At 37.3% G+C, this 24,178-nt stretch overlaps 1 protein-coding gene and 1 pseudogene across 3 annotated transcripts in view; one reads left to right on the top strand and one right to left on the bottom strand.

Annotated features, from left to right (window-relative positions):
* Positions 1–24,178, top strand: part of PLCL1 (phospholipase C like 1 (inactive)) — a 520,815-nt gene that overhangs the window by 198,390 nt on the left and 298,247 nt on the right. The gene's annotated exons all lie outside the window — the stretch shown is intronic.
* LOC103123758 (ubiquitin-conjugating enzyme E2 C-like) lies at positions 1,055–1,579 on the bottom strand (annotated as a pseudogene).

Raw genomic sequence — 24,178 nt, 5'->3', positions numbered from 1 at the left:
TCTGCACAATTTCCCAGCATACCTTATACAGTTGCTGCCACTGCTATACTCCCTTCTCCCCTCACTCCTTCCACCTACTTTTTCTCCCCTTCTTCCTCCCTCCTTCCACTCCACGACCAACTTAAGTCCTCCACCATCATGCACTGGGTCTCCAGAGTTCTAAGTGAGATAATTCATTATTTTGTCTTTGTCTTTCTGGCTTATTTTACTCCACATGTTCTCTTCGAACTTCATCCAAGATGCAACAAATGGAGATTTTATAATTTCTTAAAGCTGAGGAGCATTTCATTGCATAAATGTACCACAGCTTTTTAACTACTCCTCTGTCACTGGGCATCTGGGTTACATTCAAGTTTGGGCTATTACAAATGAATAGATGTATGTTGATCTCTTAGGATAGGTGTTTTTGATTCCTTTGCATAAATCCTTCAAGGAGAAATTGTTGGATCATAGGGTAGGTTCACTGATATAACCACAATTTAATGGGTTCTATTTAGAATTACATAAATTACTCTGTGTAAATCAGTGGTCAACACAACGGTACCTGGAACATGATAAGTTCATAGTGTTATTAGCCTTTTATTTATTATTTTTTTTTCATTGTTGATGCTATCTTCATTATTTTCATGTGGGAAATTCTGTCATCATGTGGGAAATAATAAATGCTTCTGTATTTTTTAACAGGAAATGTGTGATAGCATCAGTAATGAGTGTATAAGCAATTCTTGCATTTCCCCAAGTGTCTAATTCATTTTAAATGAAAGATTCATGACTCAGTTAAAAAATACAAATAGATTAGCTTTCATAAATATTTTTCTTTCTTTTTTTTTACAAAACACCTCAAATTTATTTATTTAATATATTCATCACAAGGTCACAGGGGCGTAACAAGAGACTACACACACCTACACACACACACACACACACACACACACACACACACACACACACAGACCACACACTCCACAGTTAAAGACAGAGTCCTGTATAGACACAAATAAAAAAGACAGTATCCAAGGGAAAAAAAAAAACAGTAAAAGGCGAAAGGCTGGACAGTGCAGGTTAGGTTTCTTGACTAGAGACCTGCTTTGAGTAGGTTTCTTGTAGGTACTTCTTAAAGGCTGTGGGATTTTTCCAGAGCTCAGCAGCATGTGTGCTCAAAGGGCTATTGATATTGGGTTCTCCTAGAAGGCTGTGGATGGAGAGCAGGATAGTCCTGACATCATACAAGACAGACTACTTGTCTTACAAGATGTCCAGGCAGATGTTGCCCTAGGTGTCCACGCTGGGGTGGTAGCAGGGTGTGAGGAACTTCACAGTGGGTGCGTTGTAGGGGTAGCCACTGGGGAACTCCAGGGAGAGCTTATAGCTTGGGTTCTCATATACAGTGCCAATGGCTCCATTTGAAAAGGTTATCTGATTCAGGGAAAGCAGAAATTCCTTTGTCACCAGACAACATGAGGTTCATCAGTTCCTGCTGTAGCCTCTTGCCCATGGGGACTCATCCTGTACCCCTACTGGGCTCGGCTGCTTTGCTGGTGGCGGTAACTCTGGAGTCAGCTGGGTAGTGGTTTTGCAAGGCCATCCCGGAAGCGCTGGGGGAAACACGGAACAATGCTACGGCAACTGCCACAAATATTTCTTTTTATACCAGCTACAATATGTGACAATTGTTTTAAAGTCCTTGGTCTCTGGACTTTTTCTTCTTAAAATATCAATTTTGTACAGATGGAATTATAGAAATTACTCTTTCCACCCCACAAAAATATCTGAACCTCATGTAATATTGTATAGTTGTAACTTGTAAAGTTATCCTTAATGCTTTCTCTGGAATGACTAGTGAATCATTTTGTCTTAACCTTTTAGCAGTTGTTATCCACTTTACCTATGGTATCTATGTGTTCAGAAGATCAGAATAACATAAAATAAAGGGACACTGGATTCCTATCCTTGTTAAGAACAGTGCAACAAAAATAAAAGTTTATCTAATGAATAATAAAAGTGTTTTTTTCCCTCTCTATTTCTATTTCTGTCTCTTTCTACCTGAAAAAGTCGGCTGATAGTGGTAAAGCCCCAGAAGAAGACAGAATAAATTTTAAAAATGAAATACCTAGATCTTTTCCTGAATCATTTCAAATGTTCCAAAACTTAGAATCACCATGGGCCATGCTGAGTATCAAATATTACAGACTTTCTTACCAAAGAAAAAATAAACATATATATTAGCTTTGCATAGAATGTTAGAATTTAGTAGATTTCACACAGTTAACCCCAGAAAAGCATATTCTGTTTTCCTTTTATTCCATCAAACCTGAAATCTTTGGGAGATTCTGGATACATGTTGGTTATCTTACTGCTCTTGATTTATATGGTTTTTGTTTAGAGAGAGAAATAGAGAGATAGAGAGAGAGAATAATAGGGAAAAAATAAAGCGAGAAAGAACAGAACACTGCTCAGTGCTGGTTTATGGTAGTGTTGGGGATTGAACCAGGGACCTTGGGGTCTTGATTATATTTTTAAAGATTTATGTGTGTGTATTCGTGTGGGGGGGCGGGGGCTAGATTGCTGCTCACTTCTGACATATGGGCATATAAGGTTGTGCCAGGAATTGAAAAAAAAATACTGAAGTTAAATTTTTGCATATGTCTAAAAAGACAGAAAAGGATCTGTGTTAGAATGGTGTATTACATCTCATGTTTTGATACTAAAGAATCTGAAAGGTAAACTTGTGAACTTCATTTGATACAATATTCCCAAATTATAGTGGATTTTGCATTGGAAAATTTATGTGAAGTGTACAAAAACTGTCATGTGGATGAAAATTTTTCTTTTTTAGTTTCAAAATTGCTATTCTGTCCTGAATAATATCATGAAGAATAGCAACATGAATACTTTACTCGGCGGGGAGGCGGGGAGGCAGATGCTGCTAGGCAGGGAGGGTCAAATGAATGGTTTTAGTGTCCTTGCAGCTTATTTGAAGTTCTGGCTGATCAAAAGAGTCTTTCACTTCTAGGGTCAAGGTGGTAACAGCCAGTTTATAGGAGAGCCGGTTGGAAAAAGAAGAAAGGGGGTAAACACTAGTGTTTCTTGTGCTATTCACAAATGCAAGCTGGTCTTGCATGAGAAAATTGTTTTTCTTCAACTTAAATGTATCAAGAATACATTCACCCTTGAGTTTTCATTGTTTCTCCTCTTTGCAAGTCCCATATGGTTATCTTCCGTTTACAAAAGCCTTTTAAAACGTATGTATCTCTCTGCGAGTGTGAGCACCAGAAACCATGACACACTAGATATGTTTTGGGACCTTCAGTAGATCTGAATTCAAGTCTTTGTTGGTAGTCTTTTCTGGTTGTGTCAATTGAGGAAGTTTAAAACTTTCTGAACTCTAAAATTGGGGAAATAAAGGCTCCCTTGAAGGGGAGTGTAAGGACTAATGAGGTGGCCATTATAAGGCACCTTGTACCATATCTGGCTCTTGGTTCTGTTTAGTATTCAGTGCTCAACTCTGAATACACGTGACATTGCAGAACTCTGTGAGGCTATTTTCATGTTATTCCATCTGTAAATGTAATTTTCCTCACAGTGTAGTGAAAAATCTCGAGGTTAGGAAATGTATTTCATATTTATTTTCTTTCTTGTATTGTACCTCAGTTCCCAATACCAAGCCAACACTTCATTAATATTTATATTGCCACTGATAGACTGTATTTCAAGAAGTTTCTTAAAATTATGGACCACAAAAGGCATGGACATTGGTGGTTTTCATACTCTAAGCACAGATTTTGGAAGGTGATGGTACTAGAGCAAAGAAGATGCTCTGGTCTGGAAATTCCCTTTTAAAAGCATCATGGTGAGTAAGAAAATAAATTGTGCTATGTAGTGTTGCAGTCTTTATGTGTAGCTAAAAATGAGTAGCATACTTTTTATCATTAAAACCATAGTGAAAAGTGTGATACCCTTTTAACTTGCTCCACAACACAATGGAAATCCACCTCTATAAAGAACAACAGTCAAGGAGATTGGAGTCTGGCCAGTTTTAAACATCTGCTTCTTCCTGAGGCAGTCTGGAATTATCTTATGGAATTTAGCCTTAGAATTGAACTCAGGAGCAGGAGACTTGGTTTAAATGGTGATAACCGAGGAGACATCGGTCGACTGAGTGTGTAGGTGGCAATGCCTTTGTCTCATCAGATCTGCAGAAGTAGATTTTGCCTTTTGGTGACAGGTTTCTGCCTTTCTCTCAGCACTGCAGTTATCCACAGTAATAAAGGAATCTGAAAAAAAAAAAAAAACTTCCATGTAGCTGATACTCACTGTTTAATCAATGAAAGGAAAAAAATTAAAGGTATGCTGGCTCTGTATACTCTCCTGTATTGTCCGAGTTGATTTTTGGCATTATTCTCACATAATATAACAATGTAGACAGACTCATGCAGTGACATTTCTCTTACGGATTTCTCAATTCCAAGGAAATTCGTGCTTCTGGAAATAGGGACAGATAATGATGCCCTTCTCTTAGTGATTTTTGAATGTCATGTTGTTCAGGATGCTGAACATTTTTCTTCGCAAAGTTATAGCACAAAAGAGATTTTTAAGTAAGTTTACATGTATCTCCAGAGCACCACTGGTCAAAAATTCCTCGATTTAACTATAAATATTTACTTAAATAATACTGTATACTGTTGTAGGTTTTCTAGATGTTTCACAGGTAAATGAAGTCCTGCTTTTGTCCCTGTGGCATTATCACTATTTACTACATAGACATTGTAATTTCATATCTTAAGATAATTGATAATTAAGAATTACTACAACTGATGGTAAACTATTTTTTTAATTATCTACTTTTTAAAGCTTTTTGAAAATATTTATTTGTTTTCCCGTTTGCTGCCATTGTTGTGGTTATTGATGTCATTGTTGTTGGATAAGACAGAGAGAAATGGAGAGAGGAGGGGAAGACAGAGAGGGGGAGAGAAAGACAGACACCTGTAGACCTGCTTTACCGCCTGTGAAGGGACTCCACTGCAGATGGGGAGCCGGGGACTCGAACCGGGATCCTTAAGCCGGTCCTTGTGCTTTGCGCCACCTGTGCTTAACCCACTGTGCCACCACCCGACTCCCTAATTATCTACTTTTATGTAGTATTATGAAAAATTACCAATAGAGGGATTTCTATAGTTTAATTCTATTATTAGTATAGACTTTAACATAATTTTCTGAAGATGCTACTATAAGCAACAGTAACAATAAATATAGTTCTTAAAATTGGTTTGTTTGAGGTGGTCAGGCAGTAGTGCAGCGAGTTAAGTGCACATGGTGCAAAGTGCAAGAACTGGTGTAAGTATCCCGGTTCAAGCCTCTGAGTCCCCACCTGCAGGGGAGTCTACACAAGCAGTGAAGCAGATCTGCAGGTGTCTATCTTTCTCTTTGTCTTCCCCTCCTCTCTTCACATCTCTCTGTCCTATCCAACAACAACAACATCAATAGCAACAATAGCTACTATTTTCCCTTATTTTTTTTCTTAGAGAGAAAGAGAAGAGACAGAGAGAGAGAGAGAGAGAGAGAGAGAGAGAGAGAGAGAGAGAGCACTTCAACACTGCTTCAGAGCTCATGAAGCTTTCCTTTTGTAGGTAGGGTCTGGGGCTTGAACCTGGGTTCTTGCGTATGATAGTGTGTGAGCCGTACCTGATGTGCTGTCACTCAGTCCCCTTGGTGCTATTTATCCCTAAGATATTTCCCACTGGAATACATAAGCAAAATTGATTTTTCAAATTCAACTTGATATACAGGCTCATCTCAGTGGATTTTTATAAGGGGTTGCCCTATTTTCTCCTTTTGCTTTTCCATTTTTTTAATGATTTAAAATATGCATATGATTCCAAAATAAAAACTACACAGCAAAGTAAATTTGGAGAAATAATTCCTGTACAGGTTTGCTTTTCAAGGCTAGCATCAGTCTCTTTTGAGAGCAATTCTTAGGCACTGTCTGAGATTCTGGTTGAAGCCACCTGGTAGTTCATATGTATTAGTTTCATGGACTCATGCAGCATTTGCCACAGTGTCCTCTAGGGAACAGTCTGTTCCTGGGAGCATAGTTTTATGATCAAATAAATTAGTTTGATGTAGTACCATCTATTTACTCTTGATTTCATTTCATATACCCATGGGGTTGAGTCTCCAAATACACCATTGATATAAAAATCCTGCAATGCTTCACTGATGTTTTCTTTAATATGTTTTAGAGTTTCTGGTCTAATATCCAGGTCAGTGGTCCATTTTGATCTGGTTTTGATTCATGCAATGTAGTTGGGTATTTCCTATGCTGTTGTCTTAATTCATCGGTGTGGGTGATGCGGGTGGGTTTCTTTGTTTCCATATTATGTCTGGTGTTGCTGGTGGGCCTGACCCAGATGTCTGTTTGTAAGTGGCCCTGGAAAGCCATGGAATTCACAATCTAAGTGCCTGGTCAACACTATGTGTCTTGTCAATGTCCAATGTCTTCATAAGATTCCCTAAAAATGTTTGTCGATGTCCAGTGTCTTCATAAGAGTCCCTAAAAATGTTTAAACAAAATCCCATACATACACTTTACACTGTAATGTTAAATAGATAAGTCTCTACTTTTCTGTGATTACATGGTTATTGTCTTTCAATTATGATGTTTACATAATTTAGAAATACCAGCAACATTAAAGGAAGAGATGAAGTTTAACTGTTGTCAGTTCTGAAGACGATTCTGTGGTATTTTAGCTTTTATACGTCACTTTTGATTTTATTATTGTTTTTCTTATTTGTTTTGCTTCTTCCTATTTAATTATAAGTTTTTGAAGTTATAAAAACTCACAAACATTAATAAATATTTAATTTTTTAATTATCTTTATTTATTTGATAGAGACTGCCAGAAATTTAGAGGGGAGAAAGAAAGGGGGAGAGAGACAGAGACATATGCAGCACTGCTTTGCCACTCATGAAGCCTTGCCCCAGGTGGGGACCCGGGACTTGAACCTGGATTCTTGTGCTTTGTAACATGTGTACTCAACCAGGTACACCACCATCTGGTCCCTTAATAAATATTTTTTATAAAATATTATTTGTTATTAATTTTATGCTCCTCAATATTTTGACAATCAGAAAATAATGATAATTTCTGTATAAAGATAATGTCACAAGTTCAATAGCATCATTATGTAAGGTTGAAATCTGTAGATTTAAGTTTTCTTTTGTTCTTTGAGCACATGGAGTGAATTCATAAAACTTAGTGAAAGTGAAGCTTATTTCTTCATATGTACTTTGAGAGATAAAATATTGACGTTCTTCTGTGGAAAAAAGGTAAAGTTAATTATTAAAATTTCTTTGTGATCACTGTGACAGTTTTTTTTCCCCACATGCATTTCTAAAAAAGTAATCAATTTCTAAGAACAAGTCTGTGTGCTAACAGACTGAAAACTTTTTTTTTTTAAAATTTTTTATTTAAGAAAGGATTAGTGAACAAAAGCATAAGGTAGGAGGGGTACAACTCCACACAATTCCCAACACCCAATCCCCATAACCCACCCCCTCCCCTGATAGCTTTCCCATTCTCTATCCCTCTGGGAGCATGGACCCAGGGTCGTTGAGGGATGCAGAAGGTAGAAGGTCTGGCTTCTGTAATTGCTTCCCCGCTGAACATGGGCGTTGACTGGTCGGTCCATACCCCCAGTCTGCCTCTCTCTTTCCCTAGTAGGGTGTGACTCTGGGGAATCTGAGCTCCAGGACACATTGGTGGGGTCTTCAATCCAGGGAAGCCTAGCCAGCATCCTGGTGGCATCTGGAACCTGGTGATTGAAAACAGAGTTAACATATGAAGCCAAACAATTTGTTGAGCAATCATGGATCCCAACAGAAATGGAGGCATCACACTCCCAGACCTTAAACTATATTATAAAGCCATCATCATCAAAACAGCATGGTACTGGAACAAAAATAGGCATACAGACCAGTGGAACAGAATTGAAAGCCCAGAAGTAAATCCCAACACCTATGGGCATCTAATCTTTGATAAGGGGGCCCAAAGGATTAAATGGAAAAAGGAGGCTCTCTTCAATAAATGGTGCTGGAAAAACTGGGTTGAAACATGCAGAAGAATGAAATTGAACCACTTTATCTCACCAGAAACAAAAATCAACTCCAAATGGATCAAAGACCTAGATGTCAGACCAGAAACAATCAAATACTTAGAGGAAAACATTGGTAAAACACTTTCCCACATACACCTCAAGGACATCTTTGATGAATCAAACCCAATTGCAAGGAAGACCAAAGCAGAAACAAACCAATGGGACTACATCAAATTGAAAAGCTTCTGCACATCCAAAGAAACTATTAAACAAACAGAGAGACCCCTCACAGAATGGGAGAAGATCTTCACATGCCAGACATCAGACAAGAAACTAATCACCAAAATATATAAAGAGCTCAGCAAACTTAGCCGCAAAAAAGCAAATGACCCCATCCAAAAATGGGCAGAGGAAATGAACAAAACATTCACTACAGAGGAGATCCAAAAGGCTAGCAAACATATGAAAAACTGCTCTAGGTCACTGATTATCAGAGAAATGCAAATCAAGACAACACTAAGATACCACCTCACTCCTGTAAGAATGGCATACATCAAAAAGGACAGCAGCAACAAATGCTGGAGAGGATGTGGGGACAGAGGAACCCTTTTACATTGCTGGTGGGAATGTAAATTGGTACAGCCTCTGTGGAGAGCAGTCTGGAAAACTCTCAGAAGGCTAGACATGGACCTTCCATACGACCCAATAATTCCTCTCCTGGGGTTATACCCCAAGGACTCCATAACACCCAACCAAAAAGAGGTGTGTACTCCTATGTTCATAGCAGCACAATTCATAATAGCTAAAACCTGGAAGCAACCCAGGTGCCCAACAACAGATGAGTGGCTGAGAAAGCTGTGGTATATATACACAATGGAATACTATGCAGCTATCAAGAACAATGAACCCACCTTCTCTGACCCATCTTGGACAGAGCTAGAAGGAATTATGTTAAGTGAACTAAGTCAGACTGAAAACTTATCAATTGCTTTTTTCCTCCTTCTTAAACAAAAGCCCTAATAAGTTAGCCTTTAGATATTTGGACATTTTTCTCAGAGATAGGACTGTTCTAGGCAAATACACCAGCATTAACATTTCTAAAGCAAGTTTAAAATAAAAGAGATTTAAAAGATGTCCCTCCAGGGAGTCGGGCGCAAAGCACAAGGACCGGCATAAGGATCCCGGTTCGAACCCCGGCTCCCCACCTGCAGGGGAGTCGCTTCACAGGCGGTGAAGCAGGTCTGTAGGTGTCTATCTTTCTCTCCTCCTCTCTGTCTTCCCCTCCTCTCTCCATTTCTCTCTTTCCTATCCAACAACGACAACAACAATAATAACTACAACAATAAAACAACAAGGGCAACAAAAGGGAATAAATAAATAAAATAAATATAAAAAAAAAAGATGTTCCTCCCATCTCTGTGTTACTTGTTATAAGTAAAGGCCAATGCCCATATGCAGCAGGGAAGCAATTACAGAAGCCAGACCTTCCACCTTCTGCACCCCATAATAATCCTGTGTCCATACTCCCAGAGGGATAAGGGACAGGAAAACTTCCAATGGAGGGGATGGGATACAGAACTCTAGTGGTGGGAATTGTGTGGAATTGTACCCCTCTTGTCCTGCGGTCTTGTCAATCATTATTAAATCAATAATAATAATAACAATAATAATAATTATTAAAGTTCTATGTGACATCAATGATGAGATTACCTTAAAAAGATTGATACTGTGTCTGACTTTGACTTTCATAAAGGCAAAGGCATATGAAAGAAACCCCATGTAATTAATTAAACTTGTCATTATATTAAAAAATTGTCAAGCATCAGGTGAACCACAATGATAGTTTATTAGTATTATTTTCTTCAGGTTATTGTATTTCCTAGTCTAACCTGGTTTGAAGGCCTAGTGTGTGTAAGGTCACAAACTGTCTTATGGACATAAAGGAATCTGGAAGTGAAAATGGCTACCCCCCACTGGATACTCGTTTGAATATCTATTTCTTTCAGGCCCTTTAAAGTTGTGAAAACAAAAATACACTTGAAAGAGCTTTATAAAATGTAAAATACTACTTGTTAGTATCTTTCCTATTATGAGGATAAAAGTAAAATTTTATTATTTTATATATGATTTGTTCCTGTTATTAAGATAGAGTAAAATGTTTGTTTTGGTTCAATCCCTTCTGTAGACTCAAATTGCTTTATTAGGAAATTTCTTTGGTCTGTTCATTTAAAAGTTAAGAACTGGAAATTCATGTTGTTTGCTGCTTAAGCTTTCTTAGTCCAAGGGGCCTTAAACGTTACAAATAAATATATGACAGCCAGGGATTTTGAAAGAGCACTGCCATCATGTGTCTCAGTTCATGGGTCAAGTTGAAAATGTATTTTATTCTAGAATAGATAAATTTTATCACTAAAGAAGAACAAAAGAGTAGTTTTAATAATAAAGATATACCTAAGTTTTGAATGTCAAGATAAAATGCAATCAGAAAAGGGAAGCAAACATGCAAAGTATTGGGAGACCTTATCTTAATTAAACACACCCATCTGAAATGGCTTTAGTGAATGTGGGTTCTCTGTACAAAGGTACAAAGACAACCTCTGCTGCCAGGGAAAGTGACATTTTGCAAAGAATTCCAAATAATGGTCCCCATCCCCATGGCCCTGGAATGAACTGGTTTTCAGAAAGTTCAGTGGGTAGCACGGTAAAAATGGAGATTTGGAGACACCAGGCATCTCCTGACTAACTGATTTACTATGACTATTTTCTCGTAGGATCCTGTGTAAGTGTTCTTAGGACAGTGTTTGGGTTTGTCAATTTCCATCATTCATGCCCATATGTCATATTTTCACAACATACACGTGGTTAAGTGAGGGCCTTGTATCTGTCCTTCCCAAACTTATGACCCTTTATCCAATTCCATGTTAACCTTTGTGCGACAGACAATATCATCAAGCTCTCTTCTTTGAAATTCTTTGCATTTTGGATTGTGTTTTTCTGTATGATTTATTGTTACTTAATTTTTTCTCTGAGCTCAGTCTCCACCTCCTTGAGCTGGTTATATACTATACTTTAAAAAAATATTAGTGATTTAATGTTGATTTACAAAATTACGTGACAGAGCTCTGGAGAGATGAGGCTCATCTTTACATGAGAGCTCTGAAGAGATGATGACATTGGTGAGGCTGTCTGCCCAGGGAAGTCAGGATGGCATTATGGCAGCATCTGAAACTTGGTGTCTGCAAGGTGGCAGGACATAAAGTGAGACAAAATGGTTAATGAACAGGAACCAAAAAGTAGGAACAAAGCAGATGAGTTTAGGGATTTGAGGTAGAAGAAAGCTAGGAAATCCATTTTAGGCATTTCCTGGGGGCACACAACTATGGTAGTTTTGCTTGAGTTTGATAGCTAGCCTGAAGTTGGTAAAAAAAATATTATGTTTTTTCCTTTCTCTTCCTTTTATTTATTTTTATTTTTTATTTATAGAAAGGAAACACTGACAAAACCATACGATAAGAGGGGTACAACTCCACACAATTCCCACCATCAGAACTCTGCATTCCATCCTCTCCCCTGATAGCTTTCTTATTCTTTATCCCTCTGGGAGTATAGACGCCGGATCATTATGGGATGCAGAAGGTGGAAGGTCTGGCTTCTGTAATTGCTTCCCCACTGGACATGGGCATTGGCAGGTAGATCCATACTCCCAGCCTGTCTCTCTTTCCCTAGTGTGGCCGGGCTCTGGGGAAGCGGGGCTCCAGGACACATTGGTGGGATTGTCTGTCCAGGGAAGTCTGGTTGGCATCATGTTAGCATCTGGAACCTGGAGACTGAAAAGAGAGTTAACATATAAAGCCAAACAAATTGTTGACTAATCATGAATCTAAAGGCTGGAAAAACTTTTTAAGAATAAGTGTCTGTGTGTTATCTATAAAAATAATGGTAAATATAGTATACTAAATTAAAAAAAATACTGTCTGAGAAAATAGAGTAGAAAAAAGGGGCTAGAATGTTGGATTAGGGCAGTGAGTAACTCCCATTCTTAAAGAAAATTCTGTGGCTAAAATTAACTATTTACTTTCATCCATCTGACGCAGGGACCATATATATGTTTATATTTAGTACAAGAGTCTGTGTAACCTCTAAGTTCCTATTACTCTGGTAGCTCATGATCACAGCTGGGAACATGGTAGGCTCTACTCATTTCAGGACCAGTCTTCCTTCAGTGGCAGGGCAGAATACTCCAGCCTCCCCTTGGAGACTGGGGCATTCCCTATCACCTCTGTTTTGTGGTGAGGGCAAGATCCTGGGAAGGTCCATGCACTATCTTTTATCTCTGCCTTCTTCTTTATATTCTTTGAGTGAATGCACATTAGGATCTCTTAAGACTGATGACATTAAGTGTGTCAGTATATGGGGTTTACTTTTCTGAAATGTTTGCTGATTAATTACTAACTTAATGTCTATTTATACCTCAGTGTGAATTCTAGAACAAGGACATTATTATACACACACACACACACACACACACACACACACACATATATATATGTACACACACACATCTATCAGAGACATTATCAAAGGCAACATAATTATCAATGCCAAAATCATCAACATCAGTAGTAATGCTATCTAATTTGCAGATTGATTCATTCATGCCCTCTATAGCAAAGTGGGAATCCCAGTTTTTGTAGTGTGGAAATCCAGTCTAGTACCACACTTTGCATTTTGTTTCCTTTTTTTTCCCGTTTCTTTTCATTTGGAGCAGTTCTTTAGAATTTTTTTGTTTTTCTTGATCTTGACATTTTTGAAGTGTAGAGGCCAGTTATTTTGGGCTCCTCTGATCTTTCCTAATGATTAGATTCATATTATGGTAGGAAAACCACAGAAATGGTGCTGTGCCCTTTATAACGCTTCCTGCCAGGGGCACATGGCATCTCCTTGTGCCATTATTTGTGGTCACTTACTCATGTTGTATCTCTCTTATCTCTGCACTGTAAAATTACATTTTATTTTTTATGGGGTGGTGTCTTAAGACTGTAAAAATAGACTCTCAAGGATAATGAAGGCCAGGTTTCTTACTACAGCAGAAGGTAATATGGAAACATAAAAGTGTAGAATGAACCCATGTGGTGTTGGTTTAAGATTAGAAACATCAGTATAAAAGCCTGTGATTTTTGTCGTAAATATAGATAATTCATCTGTCTTTCTTACCTATCTTATCTCCTAACCCCACCCTTTGAGAAACTAAATAATAACAATATAATTAGCAATGTGCACAATTAAGGTAATATATGGTATATCATATTTACCAAATGTTGATTTCTAAAAAAATAAAAATCTAAACTTCTTTCTCACTGAAACAGGAAAATAAGGCAGAACAGGAACAGCTTGATTTCACCAGAAAGGAAGTGTGCAGACTGACTGAGATAACGTCGCACAGACATAGTATTTATTTGATGGGCTGATTTCTACTTGCCAAATGTGACAAGCTGAACATAAAAATAAATTACAGTGATATAGGCTGCAAGTAATGTATATTCATAAATGAAACAGTGAACTAAAAAGGAATGTTACTCCTTATAATAGAGCAAATGAGTATAGAAGAAATGATGGTGACTATTACGGTAAAAGTCATCAATAGACTCTTTCCACTTCACATATTATTATATTTTGTCCTCTTGATTCTTCCCCAGAAACTAATTCAATCCTCCTCCTCCTCTTCCCCCCCCTTTTTTTTTTTTGCCTCTAGGGTTATTGCTGGGGCTTGGTGCCTGAACTACCAATCCACTGCTCCTTGAGGCCATTTTCCCCCATTTTTGTTGCCCTTGTTTTTATTGTTATTGGATAGGACAGAGAGAAATTAGAGGGGAGAGGAAGACAGAGAAAGATAAACACCTGCAGACCTGCTTTACCACTTGAGAAGCAACCCCCCTGCACTTGGGGAGCCGGGGGCTCAAACTGGAATCCTTACACTGGTCCTTGCACTTTGCGCCATGTGCTCTTAACCTGCTGTGTTACTGCCTTGCCCCTTTCATTTTCATTTTTAGCTCAGGCTTCTAGTGGTGCAGGGAAATGAACCTGAGACTGTGGAGCCTCAAGCATGAGAATCTCTTTGCATAGCCATTATGTTATCTCCCTTGCCTATGAGTTCATTTTTAAATTGTTTATATTATTGAATAAGCAGGAGTTTCACCAACTGGGATACATTACTAGCATTTGTTATACAGGTTATCAAAATATTAGGTGTTGATATACATATAGATGGTATAAACACTTATACCTAATATAATATGATTAATAGAAATATTTATAGTGTTTGCTTTTTGAGTGTTGCCTTTATAATAAAATATGAACTGAGTATAGAGTTTTGTTTAAGCTAACCTACTGACCCAAGAATTCACATTTGAACTTACTAGCATGAGCACAATATTACATTGTATTTGCTGAAGTTAAACACACACACACACACACACACACACACACACACACACACACACACACGGGAGCTGGGCAGTGGTGCTGTGGGTTAAGTGCACATGGCGCAAAGTACAAGGACCAGCGTAAGGATCCTGACTCCCCACCTGCAGGGGAGTCACTTCACAGGTGGTGATGCAGGTCGACAGGTGTCTCTCTCCCCCTCTCTGTCTCCTCTCCTCTCTCCATTTCTCTCTGTCCTATCCAACAATGATGACATCAATAACAACAAGAATAATTATAACAATAAAACAACAAGGGCAACAAAAGGGAAAATAAATAAATATTAAAAAAAGAAAAAACACACACATACAAGTTGTCATGGAATTGGAGATAAGGAGATAGGTTACTACTAGAAGGTTCCTAGGAACCTTAGCTTTAAGAAATTCTTTATAAAACAAAACCCTCAATTAAAATGCATTGGGAAAATTCAAACTAGTGTTACCTTGGACAATTAAAATGGTTAATATTTAGACATTAAAGTCCCGCAATAACAAAACTTGCTTAACTTCATTTGGTTTTGCATTTCCCAAACTTAGTGGACACCAACATTCTTTTATGTTTTGTACTCTTGAAGTTAGCTTTCCTGGGGCATACGCAAGAAAGCATTGCATTAGAGATCATGAAAGTCTTCTTCACCACATACACTTAATTAGAATTTAGCAAACAAATTCTCACTAAATTTGAAATTAATGAACTCCTTCCTCTCTAATATGTTCTCCTATCACAGAATCAATTTTTAGTCCCCCCCCCCAAATCTGTTGATTCCATTTATGTATTTCATTGTGTATTTGTGTATTTTGATTCCATTTGTGTATTTTTTTCTGGGAGAATAATAAATGGCCTAGACATGTACACACCCATATCTTTTTGTGTCCTGTCCTCTGTAAAATATTTTCTAATTATGAAAGCTAAAAGGAGACAGATCATAATAACTGCCAGAAGTGGAGCCAGAAGTTCGTAATTTGACAACACATTAAGCTGGTATCTGCATAGCAAAAGAATGTTTTCAGCCAAAGCAATATTACTTCTTTGAAATACAAGTCACATTAAAAGTGGTTATTGAATGTTTAAGCAAAATATGATGTACTTCGTTTTGACAAGTTCTTTGCACATCTTTATATATTTTTAGAAAATATATAGTACTGTGTTAAAATATCTATAAATTGAGAGCCTGCTATTTTGTTTTTGCCTCCAGGATTATTACTGGGCTTGGTGCCTACACTACAAATCCACTGCTCCTGGAGGCCATTTTTTCCATTATTTATTTTTGTTGTTGTTGTTGCCCTTGTTGCCCTAGTTGTCATTATTGTTATTGTTATTTCTGTTGCTGATTGGACAGAGAAAAAGTGAGAGGGTTGATATGCTAAGCTGCAGTGGAAGTAAGCAGGGTAGTGGAATTGGACAGAGGCAGAGATAAGGTTCTTTATGCTCAGGAAAGGTCGGAGTTGGTGTGAATGTTTTGGCATCTGCATGTAGTTGTTTTAGATTCAATATGAAAAATTTTCAGTGGTAGCAATCTTTACATTAGGCTTAATACTTAAACACTCAAAAATAATTTTACTGATTTACCAGCACCATAAAGAAAAGTAGTAGTATAGTTTCACAACTTTATATGTGATAATTTCATTATATTTATCTCCAACACTCTGGTACCATTACACTTAAAGAATGACCCTCTCTGTTTAATATCCCTCTTAATGTGATATTGGAATCTTATTACTATAGTTGGTGAAATGATTTACTACCAAATCCCATGTAGAATTGATACATGTGGGATTTGTTTATCATTGTAGCAATAACTATTTTCTTGTTATACTTACACATTGTCTTCAAAATTTCTTTTAAAGTCCAGTTAAGAAAGAGATGACTTCAATTTTTGTGCTATTGTAAATGAGGTCTCAAATCTCCATCATGGGGTTTTTTCATTTTTTGGATTGTTTTTTCATGATTATCTGATATTTTCTTCCTTTCTTAGGTCAGTTAATAGTATCACAGCATAACACGTTAATAAAAAGAGATATTTTATTATGTTAGAAGTAATAGGCTATATATATATATATATACATATGTATGTATATATGATTTTATTAGAGTGACAGGTTCACTAGTCTACCTTTTGATTTGTTTTATTACCAACTTAGGATGGTGCCTGCACAACTACACTGTTCCTGGTGGTCCTTCTTCCTTACTTTCTTCCTTCCTTTTATATAAAGAGAGACAGAGGGATATAAGAAAGAGAGAGAGACAGAGGGAAGGAGAGATAACTGCAGCACTGTTACTCTGCACATGAATCCTGCCCTCTGCAGGTGTGGCCCAGGTTTTTGCACATGGTAACACCTGTGCTTTACTCGGCAAGTCACTGGTCAGTCCATACTCCCACTCTGTGGAGGCTACTTTTTTCCCTTTTGTTGCCCTTGTTGTTTTATCATTGTTGTGGTTATTATTGTTATTGTTGTTACTGATGCCATCGTTGTTGGATAGGACAGAGAGAAATGGAGAGAGATGGGGAAGACAGAGAGGGAGAGAGAGAGTCACCTGCAGACTTTCTTCACTTGTGAAGCGATTCCCTTGCAGGTGAGGAGCCGGGGCTCGAACCAGTATTCTTCCTCTGGTCCTTGTGCTTTGTGCCACCTGTGTTTAACCTGCTGTGCTACTGCCCACACCCCAAGTAGGGCTTTTTTAGTTTGAGAAAAACACACAGAATTTAGTCAGAATGTACTGGCGCGTTATTTAGAAATACAAATCAGGTTGCGTCTAGTTTAGACATAGAACTAATGAGTTTTATCTTTCTCTCTCTTAGGTGAGGTTTTTTAAATATAAAACAAAACACTATGGATGATCTAATTCTGGTAGTGTTTTGCCTTTTCACATGTTCAGCTACAGCATATTGGATTCATCCTTAGGCTTCTGACAGTGTTGTTGAAATCTGTCATCCATTCGCAGTAGCTTTGCCTAGTACTCTCTATGAAGCACAATTTAGGACATATCCTTAATAAAGCTACTACTTTGATGACATGGCAGATGGCATGCTGCATGATTTCTAAACCGGTGTTATTTTTGCACTGTATTTGAATTATACAAGGAGGTTTTTTTTTCACAACTCAGTAGGAACACTGTGAAACCCAGATATATATTATAGATAGATACTTTCTATATATTGGCACTGTTCTTCATATATATATATATATATATATATATATATATTTATAGTGCTAGTTTTAACCTATAAAAACTACATAAACTATAAGGAATAAAAGTAGTAGATATGAATTGGAGGACCATACTAGATTTTTAAATTCTTATTCTCTTTTGATTTTTTTTTTTTAAGCAAGGTAGTATTTCCACTGTAGAAAAAATTCAAAATAGAAAAGGAGGAAGGAAGTTAAAACTACTTTTAATCTTATCTTCCTAGGAATAAAAACAACAACACACTGGCCACTTTTTGGTAATCAAAGAACTTAATTTCCCCCCCAGAAACTCAGATTATATTTAACATAACTTTGTTTCTTAATTCAGTAGTTCAATTCACTTGGCAGTTTTGTTTTCTGAAAACTAAGTAGTGAGAAAAAATGTCTAAAGGAGGTAGCATGAAACATTACAGTTATCAAGAAACTTAATTTTTCTGGGAGATAGCAAGACTAATTGGTAACAAACAATAATTTTCTTTTCCCCTACCTTCATCCCTTCCTTCTTTACTCCCTTTTTTCTTCCTTTTTCCCTTTTTTCTTTCTCTCTCTCTCTCTCTCTCTCTCTTTCTTTCTTTCTTCCTTTTTCTTTTCTTTTCTTTTTTTTGGTATAGACAAAATCTGAGAGGGTAGAGGGAAGAGAGAGACCCTGTAGCACTGCTTCATCACTTGTGAAGCTTCTCACCCTGCAGGTAGACACCAGTGGGCTTGAACCCAGGTCTCACTGATATTTTTATTATAAAGATGTAAATGTGGTGAGTGACATTTTCGTTGCATCTACTCTTTATAAATAAATAAATAAATAAATAAATAAAATAAAGATATTTTATTTATGCGGTGTTAGATAGCATAGTGGTTATGCAAAGAGACTCTCATGCCTGAGGCTCCAAAGACCCAGGTTCAGTCCCTTGTGCCACTATAAGCCAGAGCTGGGCAGTGCTCTGGTAAAATAAATAGATAAATAAATAAATAAAATATTCCACCCTGTGATTTACATTATGTTCTTTTTAGGATTAGCTCCAAGTATAGAAATATCTCATTTTATATTCTGATTATACTATTTACTTAGACAACAAGCTATAGGAATTGATTTTGAGTGGTCTTTTAGGTTATTTTTTTCACACTTACGTATGGTTTCTTACTTTGCACTCTCTAATGGATATCATTTGTTCACTAGTGTGAATCAACTGACTTCTAGACAGATCTGCTTTAATCTCCCAGCACTGATCTCATTTTATTTAACACTATAGTTGAAAGAGGGTTAGGGGAATCTGAGCAGGTGAGACATACTGTACTGTCTTAGGCAGGAAGCTAAGCTATCATTTGGATATGTTGCCTTAATTTTTATTACATAGCATGTTCTCACTAATATTTAATTACAGAAAAATTTCCTATAGAGTTCAATTTTATAAGATTTTTCCATTTTTAAATGGGAAGAATAATTATTTTGCATTAGTTTAGTGCAATTAATTTAATATTAGCACTTCAGTAAGCAGGACTGGGGAAGGGGAAGACATTTGTGGATATGAATTCTGAAGTAATACATTTTAATTGGCAGAAATTAGTGAACAAATCAAATGCTAATCTTTAATAAAAATGCATTTGCATAGCAATGAATTTATCTGGATTCAGAGACAATATATACACAACCAAAAATGTCAGTAATAATACATCACTGCTCATATCCTGAGTAAAATACTCAGGGATGAGGTCAGACATAAGGGAACACCAATCAGGAAAGTGAACACACTAGCATGTAAATATCCTTCTTAACTTAAGAGCTATTTATTGGGGCTTCCACATCTTTTTTTTTTTTTTTAATTTTTTATTTAAGAAAGGATTAGTGAACAAAAACATAAGGTAGAAGGGGAACAACTCCACACAATTCCCACCACCCAATCCCCATAATCCCCCCCCTCCCATGGTAGCTTTCCCATTCTCTATCCCTCTGGGAGCATGGACCCAGGGTCGTTGGAGCTGAGCTCCAGGACACATTGGTGGGGTCTTCAATCCAGGGAAGCCTAGCCAGCATCCAGGTGGCATCTGGAACCTGGTGATTGAAAAGAGAGTTAACATATGAGGCCAAACAATTTGTTGAGCAATCATGGATCCCAAGCTTGGAATAGTGGAGAGGAAGTGTTAGGGAGGTACTCACTGCAAACGCTAGTGTACTTCTGCTTTCAGGTATATATTTTGCAGTAGTTTATGGATACGTGTGCACATGGGTTTCCACATCTTATTGCGCTTAATTAATGACCCACCACAAAGTTCTTGTTGAATTAAGTTTGAGTTACAGTGGTGACTGATTTGTAGTATTTCATTTGTCTCTTTTGACATTTTCATAGTTTAATTTGAAGTTCACAAAGGCCTGCAAGCATTACCCAGCCTGCTGCTGTTTTCGTGCATAAAACTCCTGTTGGAACATAGCCAAACTCATGTGGCTACTGTCTATGGCTGCCTTTCCTCTGTATACAATGGGAGAGCTAAGAAGTTTCAACAGAAGCTATGTGACCTGTCCTGGATCCCCACCTCTCCAGAGCCCTGCCCCACTAGAGAAAGAGAGAGACAGGCTGGGAGTATGGATTGACCTGCCAATGCCCATGTTCAGTGGGGAAGCAATTACAGAAGCCAGACCTTCCACCTTCTGCACCCCATAATGACCCTGGGTCCGTACTCCCAGAGGGATAAAGAATAGGAAAGGTATCAGGGGAAGGGATGGGATGTAGAGTTCTGGTGGTGAGAATTGTACTCCCTCTTAACCTATGGTCTTGTTGATATTTTTTATTTTATAAATAAATTAATTAAAAAGAAGTAATGTGACTATGGGACTGATTGATAATATATTGGCTATTTAACACTTTACTGAAAATGTCTGTTAACTTTTAGGTTAAGTCAGACATTTCCCTTTAGTGCTATTTAAAGTTCACAGCATACAATTTTTTTTCACAGCATACTATTTAATTACTAATTGGAATCCAGTTAGCAAGATACTAAAGGAGATATAAAAGAAAAAAAAGTTACATACCCAGGAGAATTTTTTAAAAATTTGTGTTTGTTTTATTGTATGTATACACCAATGTAAATAGCAGTTCAAAGATTTGGTTTTCAGTACTAGGTGACAATATACCTTCTCCATCTATGTACTCCTATTTTTTAAAACTAATACTTTCATTGATTTACATTATATTCAACCAAATTCTACATTTTCCCATCCTTCTTTGGTTGTTATTATTATAGATTTGTGTGTTTTTAAAAGTTTTTATTTATAAAATGGAAACACTGACAAGAGGATAGGATAAGAGGGATACAATGCCACATAATTCCCACCACCAGAACTCTGTATCCCATTCATTTAGACAAGACATACATACATGAAACAACCAGGGAAGGAAATGATTTTATGTCAAGGATTAACACTCTATGTCATAAACTTCTGTGAAATGGAATTCATATCAATATGGCCAAACCCAGAATTCTCAAAATTGCAAGTGAGCACACCAATAAATTAGGAGATTTTTTTTTTTTACATAATTACTTACAAATAGAAACACCAAGTTTTTGCCACACAAAAGCTATTAATATATGGTTGGATACAGGTTATCCAGGGTTCCAATGATTCTGGGCCTTTTTTTTTTTTTTTGTAGAAATTGTGAGACTTTGACTATGGGCTAAATAAGAAACAATTACCGGGGGATGATTTTGCAATCAGGGTATAGAGATACCCCCACAAGTGTCTCCTTTGTTTCTCTTTTTCTTTTCTTTCTTTTTTTTAATGAGAGAGATACAAAGAGGAGAACTCTCTTTCCAGGCTTCAAATGTTTCTGAAGGACATAATTTTAGTAAATTTATGGGAAATCTTGAGACTAATAACTATTTTACTTCAAGGACTAAATGGAGTTGAGCGAATTAACCTAAGAAATGAGTGAACATATGTAGGGAGAGGGTGAACTGGGGAGTGGAATTACCAGTAGTGGCATTGATATTGGTGTGGACTTACATGAGCAAAACAAGATGATGTATCTGACTTGTTCAACTTACGTTTAGTTTTTTAGCTTGAGCTCCTTGCATTTTAATAAAACAAGGCTTACCTTTAAACATCATTTCTGTCATATATTGAAATGGTTATTACAGAGCTGGGAGGTTAAAATGTGAGGTACTCAGTTGCCTTACCTAATTCTCCCTTGTGATGTTGGCACATTAAGAACATCCTATAGTAGAGCCATATTTTACCTTCTATAACATGCCATAAGAATTGAAAGACAAGAGATCTTGCTACTAAAATGGTGACCTGAACTAGCTTAGAATACTATGGAGAACAGTGGATTTCATCACTATTCCTGAGAAAAGTATGGTTTTTGTTTGATAGAGAAATAAGATGGTGACTCTGGGATTTGAAGGGACATGATTTATGTGAAAGAGCTTGCATAGAGATAATAGTTTATGCCTATGATTATTAATTGGTTGAGCAGAAAAAAAAGGTAGAAAAATTAGTGGTTGACAGGGCCAGGTGCTGGCACACCTGGTTAAGCAAACACATTACAGTGTTCAAGCCCCTGGTCCCCACCTGTAGGGGGAAAGCTTCACAAGTGATAAAGCAAGGCTGCAGGAGTCTTCTCTTTATCTCTTTACCTCATCTTCCCTTCTCAGTTTCTCTCTGTCACTATCCAATATTAAATAAAATGTTTCTTTAAAAATTAGTGGTTGAGGGAGTCGGGTGGTAGCGCACTGGGTTAAGCGCACGTGGCACAAAGCGCAAGGACCTGAGTAAGGATCCTGGTTCGAGCCCCCGGCTCCCCACCTGCAGGGGAGTCGCCTCACAGGTGGTGAAGCAGGTCTGCAGGTGCCTATCTTTCTCTCTCCCTCTCTGTCTTCTCCTCCTCTCTCCATTTCTCTCTGTCCTATCCAACAACGACGACATCAACAATAACTACAACAATAAAACAAGGACAACAAAAGGGAATAAATAAATAAATAAATAATAAAGAATTTGTGGTTGAACATAAAGGAACTAATGTTACTTTGATCAACCTGAGTTCTATGATTTCTTTAATTATAAGGTTGAATTTTTGATGCTCAGAAATCACATGTAAGGTATAGAGGAAGCAAATGGTGTTAATATGTTTGCCTACCTTGGGAATCATTGACATTGTTTTGTTTGGTTCTGGTTATAACTGATGAGGAATCACAGTCTTGTAACAGAACAGCACAAATGATCTGTCTTAACAAAGAGCACCTGTATCCTCTGACTCTGCTCTGAACCTTTTATTCATGAGTTATTGACTATGAACATGAAGTAAATGAAATCACCTTCTGATTTTAATTGCAGAGTGGCTTGGGAATCTCTTTCTTTTTGAAAGTGGTCACAGAGCAATAACACAAAGCAGGGGGTATAACCCTTTTTTCCCCTCTATGCCCAAATCCCCTCATGATTATTTCCTTTTTAAAGAAATGTGGATAACAAAAAACAAAAAACAAACGAACAACAACAACAACAACAAAAAGAAATGTGGATAACAGAGAGATTTTCAATTTATTCTAACCATAAGTCTTTCTATGAGGGAGAGGATGCTCCCCCAATACCTTGGGGGTGGCTGTGGGGTTGGCAGAGTCTGCAGAAGCAGCAGGTGCTTAAAGGTTCAGAAATTCCCCCTGCTCAGAAGGAATATTGTATATCACAGCCTCTTTCATGCCTTCTGAGCGAAACTTGGCACTTTGAGTTTACTACTGTGTGAGGGTCACACTGCTGTGAGCTCAACAATATTGATTTTTCTTTTTGTCATGGTTGTTATTACGCATAAATGATAGGCAAGATCTGGAGGAAATAAGAGATGTGAAGAAAATAGACTTTAGGAAATATTAGTAACTATTACCCAATATCGTAATTAACATGTAGATATTTAAAAACCCTTTATCCTTCCTGTCTTTCTGCCCAGTGGCATGCTGAAAGGAGTAGAGAGAGAGTGAGAGAATGAAAATAAAAGAATATTCAAGGGAGGTGGGGGAGATGTCTTCTACTTGAGTGTATAACATGAAGATCCTTCATGTTTATTTTGACAGCCTTTGGAATGTAAAAATAAGAAAATCTATAGTTTACTTATTTGACTATTTTGATTCAAAGTTAAATATGGAGAGATTATTTTGTGTGATGTGTGACAAGAGATTTTAAAATATTTCATAGCATTCCTTTGACTGAGATGTTTAAGAATTATGGGACAGAGAATTGGCCCCAACTCAGCTGAATGTGCACATTACCATGTGCAAGGATCCAGGTTCAGTTCCTTGGCCCCCACATACAGGAGGCTGAAGATGTTTCTCTTTCTATCCCTCTCTATCTTTCCCTCCCCACTTAATTCCCCTTTGTCCTATTAAGTAAAATGAAGAGAAAAGTAAAATGAAAGACGGTTACCAGCAATGGTAGA

The sequence above is a fragment of the Erinaceus europaeus genome, chromosome 7, assembly GCF_950295315.1.
Source record: "Erinaceus europaeus chromosome 7, mEriEur2.1, whole genome shotgun sequence".
In the NCBI taxonomy this organism is placed as follows: Eukaryota; Metazoa; Chordata; class Mammalia; order Eulipotyphla; family Erinaceidae; genus Erinaceus; species Erinaceus europaeus.
The sequence above is the reverse complement of the archived record's forward strand: the minus strand, read 5'-3'. Positions and strand labels throughout refer to the sequence as shown.